Genomic DNA, 16,664 nt, shown 5'->3' with positions numbered 1-16,664 from the left:
AGATGAGGAGAAAGTTCTTCACCCAGAGAGTGGTGGCTGTGTGGAATGCTCTGCCCCAGAGGGCAATGGAGGCCCAGTTTCTGGATTCATTTTAGAAAGAGTTGGAGAGAGCTCTCAAGGATTGTGGAATCAAGGGTTATGGTGATAAGGCAGGAACAGGATACTGATTAAGGATGATCAGCCATGATCATATTGAATGGTGGTGCAGGCTCGAAGGGCAGAATGGCCTACTCCTGCACCTATTGTCTATTGTCTATTGTTAACTCAGCCAGAACTTGGTTCATGAGTCTTTGGAATGTGGCGGATGCATTCTTCATTCCAAAGGGTATCACTTTGCATTGATATAGCCCATTTGGGGTTACAAACGCAGAAACCTCTTTCACCTTCTCTGATAAAAGCAATAACCATGCAGTAAGTCCAACTTTGTGATGTAACTGGCTTGTCCAACTTTCTCTCTACAGTTCTCCAACTGCAGTATTGCATATGAGTCTGTTTTTGTTACAGCATTGACCTTCCAATAATCCACGCAAAATTGATGAGTCCCGTTAGGTTTGGGAACTAAGACGATCAGCAAACTCCACTCGCTCTGACTCAGTTCGATGAAATCTTCGTTGAGCATGGCCTCCACTGCCTTCTGGACCTGTCTAGCTTTGTAAAGGTTAAGCTGATAGAGGTGTTGTTTTATCAGAACAGTATGCCCTATGTCTACCTCATGCACAATATCATTAGTCCTCCCATCTTATTCCTACATATGTCCTCATACTGCTGTAATAAACTTTTCAACTGCGTTCTTTGCTCCTGAAGAAGGATTACACCTGAAACATAAACTTCTAAACCTATGCTGCCTTGCTGGCTGTGTTCTTCCAGCATCCTATCTATCTTCTTTGCTCCTGAGCCAGATAGTTTACTAACCTATCCCAGTCCTCAAGAACCGTCTCATTGTTTTGTGTATTTTGAGGCACATCAAACTCCATAACATCTGGATTTGATTCCTCACTCTGTGGGCAGCAACTAACAGCTGTTTCTCCATTTCTTTCAGATAATAACCCTCAGGAATATCCTGTGCCTCCTTTTCGGAGTACGCATCAACATATATATCTTTTGTTGTCTTGTCTTTCTGTTGCAAATCCATTAGCCATTCAGGACTAAACACTTCTGTCTGACCCTCTGCCTGTTCAGGCTTTTCCTGCACCATTACATCAAACAGGGTGTCCACTAACTGTCCACTCAATTCCTTCATCTTTCTCTTTATTTTTTGCTTTGTGCTGTGACTTATAATAGCGGGATCTTGTTACTACACAGTCTGGGGAAATACCAGGATATTTTTCTTTTGGCTCCTCAGTTTCTTGGTGTTCCTTGGGCTTCTCCACAACAAGAGATGTAACCCTGACCTTGGACCCTACAATATCATTCCCAAAAACAAACTGAATTCCTGGAACTGACTCCAGGAATCACTCCTACCAGTACTTCCCCAGTTTTGAGTTGGCACTCCAACCTGATCTTTACATAAGGGAATGCTAAATTTCTGTCCATCTATCCCACAGGATTCTCTCAGGTAACAGGTCAGAAAGACCGCAAATTTGCTCATTTCCTACTATTAGAGACTGGTCGATCCTGTATCTTTCAAAATTATAACTTCTTGCCCTTCTTCCCCTGTTCTTTCTGAGTATACTTTACCCACAGAGGCGAATTCTTACAGAGGTGAGGCACGAACTCCATACCCAGCCCCTGCCTAGGCTGTGCACTCTTTCAGCTCCTTAACTTTTCTTGGGGTTTGCTTTACTACTTTCACTAATGCCACTGGCTTAGCTTGTTTTACCACACCTTTTTCCACAGTGCCTTTCTTTAACGACCAGCACTGTGACTTTTCATAGTTGAAAAATGTGGTGCTGGAAAAACACAGCAGGCCAGGCAGCATCCGCGGAGCAGGAGAATCGACGTTTCGGGCATAAGCCCTTCTTTTAATATCCCACTTTAACACAGTGGAAACAGCAGATGCCATTTACCTCCTTTTCCCCCCTCTTGGGCCTCTTTTTTAACCCATGGTAAATGTTAATCTTTGTTTCATAGTGTAGGATCTCCCTTTCTCCCAAATTCTATCCCCACATTCTTGCCGGAAGTTTGTCATGTGCACCAACGTATATTCATCTGCTAACTCTGCTGCTGTTCTGACTTCCTGAAATTCCTGTTCCTCCATGTGAATTCTTATCCAGGAGAATAACCTCTCTTAGAGTCTCATAGGTCTTATCTATTTTTAAGGCCTGCACTCATCTATCAAAATGACTATGATTAATTCTTTTGAACTCAACATAAGTCTGAGCTGGTTCCATCTTTATGTTTCTGAACCACTGTCTGTACACTTCTGGTACCAGTTCATAAGCACTTAAAATGGCCTGTTTGACCACTTCATAAACTCTTGACCCTTCATCTGACAGCGTGGCAAGTACCTCACTAGCTCTGCCTACCGGTTTAGTTTGAACTAGCATTACCCCCAAATCCTCAGACCCACTCAATCAACTTCAGCATCTTTCTTATCAAAATATGGCAAAGCTTTGACATATTTGTACCTATCACTACCTTTTAGTCTCCATCCTGTTAACTTGACTTTGCTAACTAAGTCACAACTTCTCAAGTTCAAATTCTCTCTCTTTTTCTTTCTCCCTTTCTTCTCTCTCTCTTTGCTCAGCTAAGAACCTTCTCTTTCTTTTTTCCTCTCTCGCTCTGCACAGCCAGGAACCTTGTCTCTTTTTTCTCTCTTTTTCCTCTCTCTCTCTCCTTTCTCTCCCTTGTTTATCTTCCAACTCCATTTTTCTTAATTGTAATTTAAGTTTTCCGAACTCTACTGCACTTGTCTGTTTCTCTGACCCACCTAGGTGTTTGAGTAATTCCCTTACAATTTTTGCTTTATTTTTGTCCTCGGTTAAACCCAATTCTAACCTCTTTGCTAATTCGAAGAGTATGGTCTTATCTTTTCTTTCTAAACTTTCCTGGCAAATTTGGGAATCATCTTCAACCCCAGAACCTCTTCAGCAATTTTAAGAGTAATTTCTGTCAGTTTTAATTTAATCAACCACAAGTCACTGAAATTAAACATTGTCTTATCTATGTTTTATTTAAAGATCCAGGACCCTAACCAGCGAGTGTTTAAATCCACTGGCTTTTTTCATACCCCAAATCTATTCAAATCTGTCCAAATCTCTGACTAAACCTGTCCAAATCATGCGTGTGTGCCCTCAAACTGTTACAATATGGGGTAAACCCTTCTTCCAATTTAAACCAGACACACAGAAAAGCTTGCCTCGCCTCGTGATCTGTATGAGTGACAAAGAACTACCCAAATTCAACTGTTTAAAAAAAATTAACGCCTAAAAAGGACCTTAAACCTCAGCTATCTAAAATCCTCCTTTGGTCAATTTATCTACCTCCAACTCTACAGCAATAAACCCCACCAATTAAGATTTACAAAAAAATTCAAATTTCAAAACTAGTCCGCTGCATCGATTCTCCTGTATCTTTCTGTCTTTTATTTGTCTTCTACTTCACAGATTTCATGTGACCAGGTACCTTTCAGAGAGAGGCTCTGCAGGCCATATATTTGTTGGTGCTCTTTGCCACTCTGGCTAACTGTTCAAATTGCCGATTTGTATACCCTAAAACATTGGATTATCTCATTGATTTGATATCATCAAAACAGTAAAATTCAAATTCAATTGGATTTTGGTATCTTAGGGCATAATTCAAACTGATTGACTGAATTTGAATTTGTTGTGTAACATATCATCTCAGCTCCAGCTATTTGTTTCACAGCCAAATATTACAAAATGTTAAATTTCTCAGCACACTTTGTAGTGTGTTTGTTAAGTCCTTGCCAGCTTTCGCTCTCTCTTACAGGTACAATACACATCTATATTTTGGTAACAAACCACTTTGGATTGAGCAGCTCATCCTTGTGACTCAGGCACTTGAATTTTGCTGTTTTCGATTTTGATGGGTGGGATAAGGAGAGATATGTACATAAATTATTGAGGGCGGGGTCTGGACAGGTTTGAGCAGTGAGTGAAATTGATTTTATGGAGACTTAACAGAGTGAACAAACCTATTCTTGGCTCTGAAATTTATCCAGCTAACAGTTGGATGCTGGAGAAATTGTGCTTTTCACCCAGTGATGGGCTGATAAATCTGCAAACCTGTTTGAATTCTACCACTCCATGTTTTCCAGTTGTATTTCCATAAAAGCCATTGAACAAATGGAGCAGTGAGACTGATTGAGTGGCTGTTTCCACAGGATGGCATAGACACAACCAGCCAAATGCCCGCCAGGTTGGAAATCCATGGGAATCTCCCAGCTCAGGTTGGAATCCTGTAAACTGCACTTCTCATCTTTCCTGATTTGAACCATGTTCCAACAGAATTAATTCATTTTGACATGAGCGCAGAAGGTTTTAAACCAAAACTGCACAGAAGCATTGACCGAATGCGATCAGCCATGCACGGGTAAGTTGGGGTGACATACTGACTCAATGTGGTATCTTCTGTACATTTTAAAAATGTTTCACAAAATTATTAGAGGTGAAATTGACCAGCATGTAGACAACAGACAATAGACAATAGGTGCAGGAGTAGGCCATTCTGCCCTTCGAGCCTGCACCACCATTCAATATGATCATAGTTGATCATCCTTAATCAGTACCCTGTTCCTGCCTTATCTCCATAACCCTTGATTCCACTATCCTTGAGAGCTCTATCCAACTCTTTCTAAAATGAATCCAGAGACTGGGCCTCCACTGCCCTCTGGGGCAGAGCATTCCACACAGCCACCACTCTCTGGGTGAAGAAGTTTCTCTTAATCTCTGTCCTAAATGGTCTACCCGGTATTTTTAAGCTGTGTCCTCTAGTTCGGCACTCACCCCTCAGCGGAAACATGTTTCCTGACTCCAGAGTGTCCAATCCTTTAATAATCTCAATCTGATCCCCTCTCAGTCTTCTAAACTCAAGGATATACAAGCCCAGTCGCTCCAGTCTTTCAGTGTAAGGTAATCCCGCCATTCCAGGAATTGACCTCGTGAATTTACGCTGCACTCCCTCAATAGTCTTTCCTCAAATTTGGAGACCAGAACTGCATACAGTACTCCAGGTGTGGTCTCACCAGGTCCCTGTACAGCTGCAGAAGAACCTATTTGCTTCTATACTCAATCCCTCTTGTTATGAAGGCCAGCATGCTATTAGCCTTCTTCACTACCTACTGTACCTGCATGCTTACCTTCATTGACTGGTGTACAAGAACACCCAGATCTCTCTGTACTGCCCCTTTACCTAAATTGATTCCATTTAGGTAGTAATCTGTCTTCCTGTTCTTGTCACCAAAGTGGATAACCATACATTTATCCACATTAAATTGTATTTGCCATGCATCTGCCCACTCACCTAACTTGTCCAGGTCACCCTGTAATCTCCTAACATCCTCCTCACGTTTCACCCTGCCAACCAGCTTAGTATCATCAGCAAAGTTGCTAATGATATTACTAATATGATCTTCTATATCATTAACATATATTGTAAAAAACTGCAGTCCCAGCACTGATCCCTGTGGTACCCCACTGGTCACTGCCTGCCATTCCAAAATTGAGCTGTTTATTACTACTCTTTGTTTCCTGTCAGCCAACCAACTTTCAATCCAAGTTAGTACTTTGCCCCCATACCATGCGCCCTAATTTTGCTCACTAACCTCCTTTGTTGGACTTTATGAAAAGCCTTCTGAAAGTCCAGGTACACTACATCTACTGGATCTCCCTCGTCCATCTTCAGATTAACATCCTCAAAAATTCCAGAAGATTAGTCAAGCATGATTTCCCCTTCATAAATCCATGCTGACTCTGACCTAAGATGTTACTACTATCCAGATGTGTCGTAATTTCATCCTTTATAATAGACTCCAGCATCTTTCCCACCACTGAGGTCAGACTAACTGGTCTATAATATCCTGTTTTCTCTCTCCCACCTTTCTTAAAAAGTGGTACAACATTAGCCACCCTCCAATCCGCAGGAACTGATCCCGAATCAATCGAACTCTGGAAAATGATCACCAATGCATCCACGATTTCTCAAGCCACCTCCTTCAGTACCCTGGGATGTAGACCATCAGGCCCCGGGGACTTATCAACCTTCAGACCTAACAGTCTCTCCAACACCAATTCCTGGCAAATATAAATTCCCTTCAGTTCAGGTCCTTCAGCCACTGTTACCTCAGGGAGATTGCTTGTGTCTTCCCCAGTGGTTTCCTGAAGAAGGGCTTATGCCCGAAACGTCGATTCTCCTGCTCCTTGGATGCTGCCTGGCCTGCTGCGCTTTTCCAGCAACACATTTTTCAGCTCTTCCCCAGTGAACACAGATCTGAAGTATCAATTCAATTCTTCTACCATTTCTTTGTTCCCCGTAATATAGTCCCCTGTTTCTGTCTTCAACGGCCCAATTTTAGTCTTAACCATTTTTTTGCCTTTCACATACCTAAAAAAGCTTTTACTATCTTCCTTTATAGCATGTAGCGTGTTAACAGTGTCAAAAGATTTTAATATTTCGCTTGGTATTGATCTCCATAACAGAGTAAGAGGAGAATCTACCTGGGAGATGAGGAAATTGAGGCTCAGTTTTGATCTGGTGAAACTTCAGTCAGAAAAGAAGAGACTTGAATTGGATTCAAATGCCAGGATGAACAAAGGTCCCATGAAACTATTTGCAAAGATAGAAAGGAGTTCTCCCCCCTGTCATAATCAATGTTTATTCCTCAATTAACATCACAAACACAGACTCTCTCTCCATTCTATCTTTGCTATTTGTGGGAGTTTGTTGAGTTGCTGTATTTCCCACATTACAACAACATTACACTTCAAAAAGGACCTAATTGCTCAAAAGCACTTTGAGAAGTCTACTGGTTGTGGAAGGTGTTATATAAATCAACAATATATGTGCTATATAAATACGTCTTTTTTTAATGATCTTAAATCTCCCTTCTCTCTCCAAACTAGTCTTGAAGTTGTACCAAACTGCTCCCCATGATCTCCTCACAGGCAATTGTAGGCGGTAATGAGTTTACCTAATTGCCCTTGAGAAGGCGGTAGTGAACTGTCTTCTTGAACCACTGCAGTCCACCTGCTGAGAATTGACCAATGCTGTTAGGGAGGGAATTCCTAGATATTAACCCAGCAACATTAGAGGAACGGCAAAATACTTCCAAGTCAGGATGGTAAATGGCCTGGTAGGAACCTATAGGTGGTGGGTGGTCCCGTGTAACTGCTGCCTCTGCCCTTCTGAATGGAAATGATTGTTGGTTTGCAAGATGCTGTGTGAGGATCTTTGGTGAATTTCTGCAGTGCATCTTCTTAGAATCCTTTCAATGAGGAAGCGGGCCATTGACACATCAAGTCCACACTGACCTTCTAAAGGAATCCCACTCCTCTATTCCTGTAACCCTTCATTTCCCATGGCTAATCCACTTTGTCTGCATATTCTAGGACACTATAGGCAATTTAGCCTGGCAAAATCCACCAAATTGACACATAGTGTCATACAGCATGGAAACAGACTTTTTGGTTCAACCAGACCATGCAGAATATAATCCCTCACTAAACTAGACCCACCTGCTTGCTTCTAGCCCATATCCCTCCAAACTTTTCCTCTTTATGTAACCATCCAAATGTTTTTTAAATTTTGTAATTGTATCCGCATTCACCACTTCCTCAGGAAGTTCATTCCACACTTGGAACACCCTCTCTGTAAAAAACTGCCTCTTATGTCTTTTTAAAATCTGTCTGCTCTCACCTTAAAAATGAGCCTTCTACAGTTAATTTGGGAAGCACATCAGAAATTTATCCCAAGTAAAAGGAAACATATTAATGGGTGGGTGAGGTAAATGGGACTGACAAGGGAATTAGGACAGCACCCAGGCAAAATTAGACATTAGAGATGAGTGAGAAGCCAGAGGAATGGGGAACCTTACACAAAAAGAAACAGCAGAGAATAAGATGAAACACTAGAGTAGCTAGCTAGTAATGTAAAATAAGATTGCATGTTTTTTTTAAACATATCCAAAAGGAAAGAGAGAGGCAAGAGTGGACATTGGACCACTGGAAAAAGAGGCCAGGGAAGTAGGCTCAGGGAACAGAGAAATCGGGCAAAGGAATCTAATAGGTACTTTGCATTCTTTTTCACAGTGGAAGACTCCAGCAGTACACCAGAGCTTCAAGAGAGTCAAAGGACAAAGGTTAGTATAGTGGTGATCACTGAGGAGAAAGTGCTGGTGAAGCTGAAAAGTCTGGAAATAGTTAAATCGCTCTGGACTGAATCCCAGTGTTTTGAAGGATATAGCTGAGGAGATTGTAGAGGCATTGGTGATTATCTTTCGTGAATCACTGGAGTCAGGGATGGATCCAGGAGGCTAGAAAATGACGAATGTAACATCCCATTCAAAAAGGGAGGTCAACAGGAATTAGGAAACTATTTTTGGTTCATAGGCTTCAGTCGTTGGCAAGATTTTAGAGTCCATGGTTAAGGATGCGATTGCAGGATACCTGGAAGTGCATGGCAAAGCAGGGCTGAGGTCACATCTGATAAGTCTGTTAGAATACCTTTGAGAAGATAATGACCAAGTTCAATAAAGGAGAGTCAGTGAATGTGATCTATTTGGAATTCCAGAAGACCTTTCACAAAGTATCACACAGGAGGTTATGAAATAAAATAAGAGCCTATGGTGATAGGGGTAAGGCACTGGCATAGATAGGGAATTGGCTAACTGGGAGAAGGCAGATAGTGGGAATAAAGTTGTCTTTTTCAGGATGGCAGACAGTAATTATTGAAGTTCTGCAGGGGTTAGTTTTGGGACCACAGCTATTCGTGTTATATGTTAATGATCTGGATAAAGACACAAGGAGAATTGTTGCCAAATTTGCAGATGACAAAGATAGGTGGAGTTACAGGGGTGTTGAGGAAGTTGGAGGTTACAGAAAGACTTGGACATGTTAGGCGCGTGGGTAAAGAAGTGGGAAAGTATGAGGTGAGGCACTGATAGAGTAGGTGCATAGACTATTTTGTAAATGGGGAAAGGCTGCAGAAATCTGAAGCGAAAGAGACTTGGGAGTGCTAATTCAGCATTCTCAGAGGGTTAAGATGCGGGTTCATTTGGGGTTAGGAAGGCAAATGTAAATTTGGCATTCATTTCAAGAGGGGTAGAAGACAAGAGCAGAATGTGCTGTAGAGGTTGTATAACATTGTTCAATCTGCATTTGGAATATTGTGAGCAGTTTTGGGCCGCGTATCTAACCAGTTTGCTCCTTTTTTATGGACTTATAGTCCTATGGGAGAAAGAGAGAGTGTAACTGAGAAGGAGAGAAGTTTAAACAGAGAGAACAAATGCACTGTGTCCAGATTCAGCAACTTGCCCAGATGAGCAACTCTGACAAACACAGGCACAAATTCATGCATACACATGCACCACATACATGCCATCCAGTGATGTACACTGTCTCTCACACACACAAACACACATCCGTGATGCACTGTCTCAACCACACAAATACTGACACACACATAGATATACATGACTGAGTAATGTACACTGTCAAGAGTGTGTTGCTGGGAAAGCACGGCAGGTCAGGCAGCACCCGAGGAGCAGGGGAATTGATGTTTCGGGCATAAGCCCTTCATCAGGAATATACTGATGAAATTCCTGATGAAGGGCTTTCCGAGCAACATGCTCTCAACTCTAATCTCCAGCATCTGCAGTCCTCATTTTTTCCTCCCTGATGTAGACAGTCAGACAAACAAGGACACCATGAGTGATGTACACTGCCACACATGCAAACACACAAAGGTGGACGGAAAGCACTCAGTGATCTACACTGCCATTCTCTTTCAAAAACACAGCACAAAGTGGGATGCAATGTTTACACAAATACTTTTGGGAATAATACTTTTGAGAGACTGCATATTGATGATTTAAACCTATTTTCTAAGGGACTGAATCCCTTTGCTCCCTGCCCATTCATGCATGTGTCTAGATAGATCTTAAATGATGCTAACGTACCCACCTGTACCACCCCAGCTGTCAATGTGTTCCAGGTACCCACCACCCTCTGCGTAAAGAACCTTCCACACATATCTCCTTTAAACTTTTCCCATCTCACTTTGAACTTGTGACCCCTAGTAATTGAGGCCCCCATTCTGGGAAAAAACTTCTTTCTATATCTCTCATGATTTTGTCAACCTCAATCAGGTCTCCCCCTCAACCTCCGTCTTTCTAGTGAAAATAATCCTAATCTACTCAACCTCTCTTCATAGCTAGCACCCTCTATACCAGGCAACATAGTGAAACTTCTCTGCACCCTCTCCAAAGCATCCACATCCTTTTGGTAATGTGAGAGAAATTGAGGACCGGGGTCAAAATAAGAGTAGGTGCAGCAGCAGATGGAAGTGAATCATTCTCCTTTACCTGCAATGAACTGGACGTGTACAGTGAAGGAACCTAAATCAACTGAATGATGATGGGATGGAACAACTGAAGGGAGATGGAGGGATGAGGCTCGGGACAGATTTTACACACATGGATGTAGAATTATCAAACGCAAGTGTTGTTCCACCTGCAGTCAATACATATAAATCAGTGATCCCTGTTAGTGATGGAGAATCAGGACTTAGTGTGACGAATGATGAAGGACAGAAAATGGACAGTGAGAATGGGTCATTTTCAGTTTTGGAGTTTAGATTTGAACACACTCCTTTCATGAGTAGCCGGGGAAGATTTAAAATCAAGCACGGGGGTTCTTGGGCTTCATCTCAAGTCAGGCATAATCCTGTTAGCAGGAACCAGCAACTCCCCATTCCCTGAAGCACTCCTGCTGATATCACAGGTGGAGGAGGCACGGTTTCGGATTGGTCAGGTTATATTAACCCATTTATCTCCTTGGTGTGACAGGTGAAGGAATCTCACCACATGACAGGGTGCATCTCAGTTTTTCTAAATGGTTAGTACAGTTAGTTCATCTTCTAGTTAGCACAATGTGTTCAGATTGTAAATTAGGGGGAGCTATTTGTTTGAAAGTAATTTTTAGGTATCTAATTAAAACCTAACTTGTCAACTAACAGCCAATAGAGGGTTAGTCATGTAAGTTGGTGGGGTTGTGTGTTCCACCTACAAGATGTGGTCAGTCACGGACAATGAAAGCATCCCTGATAATTACATCTGCAGGAAATGTACCCAGCTTCAGCTGCTCACCGAACAAATGGATTGGCTTGAGTGGCCGTTGGAAACACTAAAGAGCACACCAACGCGTGGAGCCCATCATAGAAAGAAGTTATAAAACTGTGGTTACACCCATGGTACAGAAAGATAGTTGGGCAGCTGCTGGACGGTGTAGAAAGTCAGTGCAGAGGTGAACTGCAGCTTTCCCCCATCAAATAAATCATCCATTTTGGATACCGATGTTGGGGATGGCCAGGTGGCAGCAACAGTAGCAGCCAGAGCAGTGGCACCATAATTGACCCTGTTGTACAGAGGGGAGGGAGAAAGCAATAGTAATTGGAGATTTGATAGTCAGGGGCACAGATAGATGCTTCTGTGGCTACGATAGAGACTCCAGGATGTTATGTTGCCTCCCTGGTGCAAAGGTCATCAATGTCCCTGAGAGGGTACAGGGCATCTTGAAATGGGAGGGTAAACAGACAGAATTCATTGCCCACATTGGCACAAATCACTTAGATACGAAGAGTGACAAGGTCCTGCAATGACAATTGAGGGAGTTAGGTAGTAAACTAAAAAGCAAGACCGCGAGGAGAGTAATTTAAGAATTACTCACCGTGCCATGTGCTACTGAGGCTAGGACTGGAGACAGAGTAAATTGAACATGTGGCTAAAGCGCTGATGTAGTGGGGAGGGTTTTAGATATGTGGATCATTGAGATGCCAACCAGGGAAAGTGGAACCTGCATAAGAAGAACAGGTTGCACCTAAACTGGAAGGAACCAGAGCAGCAGCTTAGTAAATACAGAAGAACCTCGATTATCCAAAGGACATGAGCGGGGCGTATTTTGTTTGGTTAATTGAATGCCAAATAATTGATGCCGGATAACATAGTTAGCCATCTTCATTGGATAATCTGAAATTCGGTTAATTGAGACTGGGGAGAGCTTGAGTCTAAGGCAAATATAGCTAAGAGGGACAGCGATTAGGGTGAGGTTGCTGAGTTTAGTGGAACTGAAGGCCTGAACTGTATTTGCTTCAATTCAATTATGCTGATGTTGAGACATGGTTGAAAGAGGAACAGGATTGGCAGCTTGATGTTCCAGGATTTTAATATTTTGGTTGGGACAGAGGAGGAAGCAAAAGAGGCGAGGAAGTTGCATTACTGGTGAGGAAGCATACCACAGCTGCATTGTGGGAGGACACCCTGGAGGGTGTCAGTATTGTGGGGAGAGGTCAGGCACAGGAAGAGTGTAATCACAATGCTGGAATTATATTACAGACCTCCCAGCTGCCAGTGGGAGATAGAGGAAGAGATATGTAGTCAGTTACTGGAAATATGTGAAACTAACAGGGTTGTTATGTGGTGATTTTATGTGGTGATCTCCCATATTGACTGGGTCTCTCTTAGACAAAAGTGAGGACTGCAGATGCTGGAAACCAGAGTCTAGATTAGAGTGGTGCTGGAAAAGCACAGCAGGTCAGGCAGCATCCGAGGAGCAGGAAAATCAATGTTTTGGGCAAAAGCCCTTCATCAGGAAAGGGTCTCCCTTCATGCTGGGGTTTGGATTGGAGGCAATTTATGTGTGCCTAGGAGGGTGTTTGAAACTGTATGTGGATAGTCCAATGAGTTGGGGGGGGCGAACATATTGGACCTGGTATTGGGAAATGAATCCAGCCAGATGATCAAATTTTCACTGGGACAGCAGTTTGGGTCAGTAACTATAATTAGGTTTTTGATGGATTAGGACAAGAGTTGACCACAGATGAGGATGTTAAATTGGGTGAAGCCAACTATAACCGAATTAGGCAAGAATTACAAAATGTGGATTGAGAGCAGCTGTTTGAGGGTAAATACACATCTGACGTGTGGGAATCTTTTCAGTTCCCAGTTGATTGGAGTGCAACACAGGCATGTCCCTGTGAAAATAAAGGAATGACAGGACTCAAAAACCATGGATGATGGGGGAAATTATTGGTTTAGTCAAAAAAAAGGAACATACCTAAGGTCTAGGCAAATAAAAACAGACAAAGTCCCTGAAGAATGTAGGAGAAGGAGGAAGGAGCGGGAATTAGGAGGGCTCAAAGGGGCTATGAAATGTCTTTGGCCAATAAGATTAAGGAGAATCCCAAGACATTTTACATATTTATTAGGAGCAAGAGGGTAGCTGGGAAAGAGTACGCACATTTTGCATAAAGGAGGAAGGTTTTACATGGAGCCAGAGGGATTAAGTGAGATACTTAATGAGTACTTTACGTTAGTATTCACCTAAAAGGAGAATGTGAGGTTATGGAAAGCTCTGTGAATACTCTCAGGCAGGTCAACATAATGAAGGAGGAAGTGTTGGGTGTCACGAAATACATTAAGGTCGATAAGTCCCAGGACCAGACAAGATCTATCTCAGGATACAGCGGGTGACAAGGGAGAAAATAGCTAGGGTCTTAACAAATACCTTTCATAGAAACATAGAACAGTACAACACAGTACAGGCCCTTTGGCTCTTCATTTTGTGCCAAACGTTTATCCTACTCTATGATCAAACTAACCAACATATCCTTCATTTTACTATCATCCATTTGCCTATCCAAGAGTCACTTAAATATCCCAAATGTATCTGACTCTACTACCACTGCTAGCAGTGCATTCCACACACCCACCACTCTCTGTGCAAAGAACCTACCTCTGAGATTTCCCCTAAACATAGAACATAGAACAGTATAACACAGAATAGGCCCTTCAGCCCACGATGTTGTGCCAACCATTGATCCTCATGTAAGGTAAACCTAATGTACGAACCCTCAAATATCTGTGACCATATGCATGTCCAGCAATCTCTTAAATATCCCCAATGACCTCGCTTCCACAACTGCTGCTGGCAACGCATTCCATGCTCTCACAACTCTGCATAAAGAACCCGCCTCTGACATCCCCTCTATACTTTCCGCCAAACAGCTTCAAACCCCTCGTGTTAACAATTTCTGCCCTGGGAAAAAGGCTCTGGCTATCAACTCTATCTATGCCTCTCATTATCTTGTACAACTCAATTAGGTCCCCTCTCTTCCTTCTTTTTGCCAATGAAAAAAGTCCGAGCTCAGTCAACCTCTCTTCGTAAGATAAGCCCTCTGTTCCAGGCAGCATCCTAGTAAACCTCCTCTGAACCCTCTCCAAAGCATCCACATCTTTCCTATAATAGGGCGACCAGAACTGGACACAGTATTCCAAGTGCGATCTAACCAAAGTTTTACAGACCTACAACAAGATCTCACGGCTCTTAAACTCAATCCCCCTGTTAATGAAAGCCAAAACACCATATGCTTTCTTAACAACCCTGTCCACTTGGGTGGCAATTTTAAGGGATGTATGTACCTGCACACCAAAATCCCTCTGTTCCTCCACACTGCCAAGAATCCTGTCTTTAATTCTGTACTCAACTTTCAAATTCGACCTTCCAGAATGCATCACTTTGCATTTATCCAAGTTGAACTCCATCTGCCACCTCTCAGCCCAGCTCTGCATCCTGTCAATGTCACGTTGCAGCCTACAACAGCCCTCTATACTGTCAACAACACCTCCAACCTTTATGTCATCCAGTCCCATTGCAACCTACAACACCTGTCCACACTACCCACAATTCCATCAACCTTTGTGTCATTGACAAACTTTATAACCCATCCTTCTACTTCCTCATACAAGTCATTTATGAAAAGCACGAAGGGCAGAGGTCGCAGAACAGATCCCCATGGAATACCAATGGTCACCGAGCTCCAGGCTGAATACCTTTCATCTACAGCCACTCTCTGAATATGGGTCAGCAAATTCGATATCCACACAGCCAAATTTCCCTGTGTCTCATGCCTCCTTAATTTCAGAATGAGCATACCATGGGGAACCTCATGCAATGCCTTGCTAAAATCCATGTACGCCATATCCACTGCTCTGTCTTCATCAATGTGTTTTATCACATCCTCAAAGAATTCAATATGGCTTGTGAGGCATCAGTTGCCCCTCACAAAGCGATGCTGTCTGTCTCTAATCAAACAATGCTTTTCCAAATAATCATAAATCCTGTCTCTCAGAATCCTCTCTGATACTTTGCTCACCATCAATGTGAGACTGACTTGTCTGTAATTTCCGGGGTTATCCCTATTCCCTGTCTTGAGCACGAGAATGACGTTTGCCACCTTCCAATCATCTGGTACTACTCCAGTTGACAGTAAGGACATAAAGATCATCACCAAAGGTGTAGCAATTTCTCCCCTCACTACCTGTAATAAACTTGGGTATATTCCATCTGGCCCAAGGGACTTAGGTGTCCTCATGTTTTTCAAGATTTCCAGCAAATCCTTCTTCTTAACATCAACCTGAACAAGCATATCAGCCGGTCCTCACAAATGACAAAGTGTCTTTCACTAGTGAATACTGAAGGAAAGTATTCATTGAGGACCTCCCCTCCCTCCTCCGACTCCAAGCACATGTTCCCTCCACTATCCCTGATCTGCCCTAGATCCACGCTGGCCATCCTCTTATTCCTCACATAAGTGTAGAATCCCTTGGGATTTTCCTTAATCCTACCCACTGAGGATTTTTCCTGCTCCCTTCTAGCTCTTGTACGTTCGTTCTGCTGTTCCTTCCTGGCTACCGTGTAACCCTCTAGACCCCCATCTGATCCTTCCTTCCTTCAATCTTAAATAAGCTTCCTTCTTCCACTTGACTAGATGTTCCACATCCCTTGTCACCCAAGGCTCCTTCACCACACCATCCCTTCCTTGCCTCAGCGGGACAAACCTATCCACCTGTCACAGGAAGTGTTCCCTAAACAACCTCAATCCTCTTTGGCCTCAGGCAAGTTTTCCAGATGACTGGAGAATGGCCAATGTTGTTCTTTTGTTTAAAAAGGGAAACAGATAATCAAGGTAATTAGATGCCTGTGAGTTTGATGTCGATGGTGGGAAGCTGTTGGAGAAGATACTGAGAGACAGGATTTCTTCACATTTGGAATTGAATGGACATGTTAGGCAGGGAAGGTCATGTCTCACCAATGTGATTGAGTTTTTGAGGAGTTGACAAGTATGAATGATAAGGGAAGGGCAGTGGATGTCATCTATGTGAACCCTTTAGCAAGGCATTTGATAAAAGTATCTCATAGCAGGCTAGTTCAGAAGGTAGATTCTCATGGGATCCAGAGTAAGCTGGCTAGATGGATACAGAACTGGCTTGGTCATAGAAGACACAAAGTAGGGTGCTTTTCAGAATGGAGATCAATGGTGTTACATAGGGATCAGGCATATGGCCTGATTAATAAGTTTGCTGATGGGACACCAAAATTGGCAGAGTTGCAGATACTTGGAAGGATTGATAAAGGATACGGTGGGAAATAGATTGGAGATTTGGGCAGAGAAGTGGCAGATAAAGTTCAATCTGGTCCCAATTCGAGGTG

At 42.7% G+C, this 16,664-nt stretch overlaps 1 long non-coding RNA gene across 1 annotated transcript; it reads left to right on the top strand.

Moving 5' to 3' along the window:
- The first annotated feature begins 515 nt into the window (after positions 1–515).
- Positions 516–8,370, top strand: LOC122558629. The gene is made up of 3 exons (XR_006314204.1): positions 516–658; positions 4,220–4,494; positions 8,208–8,370. It is a non-coding gene; the product is annotated as an uncharacterized LOC122558629 (long non-coding RNA).
- The last annotated feature ends 8,294 nt before the right edge of the window (positions 8,371–16,664 follow it).

The sequence above is a fragment of the Chiloscyllium plagiosum genome, chromosome 17, assembly GCF_004010195.1.
Source record: "Chiloscyllium plagiosum isolate BGI_BamShark_2017 chromosome 17, ASM401019v2, whole genome shotgun sequence".
NCBI lineage: Eukaryota > Metazoa > Chordata > Chondrichthyes > Orectolobiformes > Hemiscylliidae > Chiloscyllium > Chiloscyllium plagiosum.
This window is presented reverse-complemented; position numbering and strand designations above follow the sequence as displayed.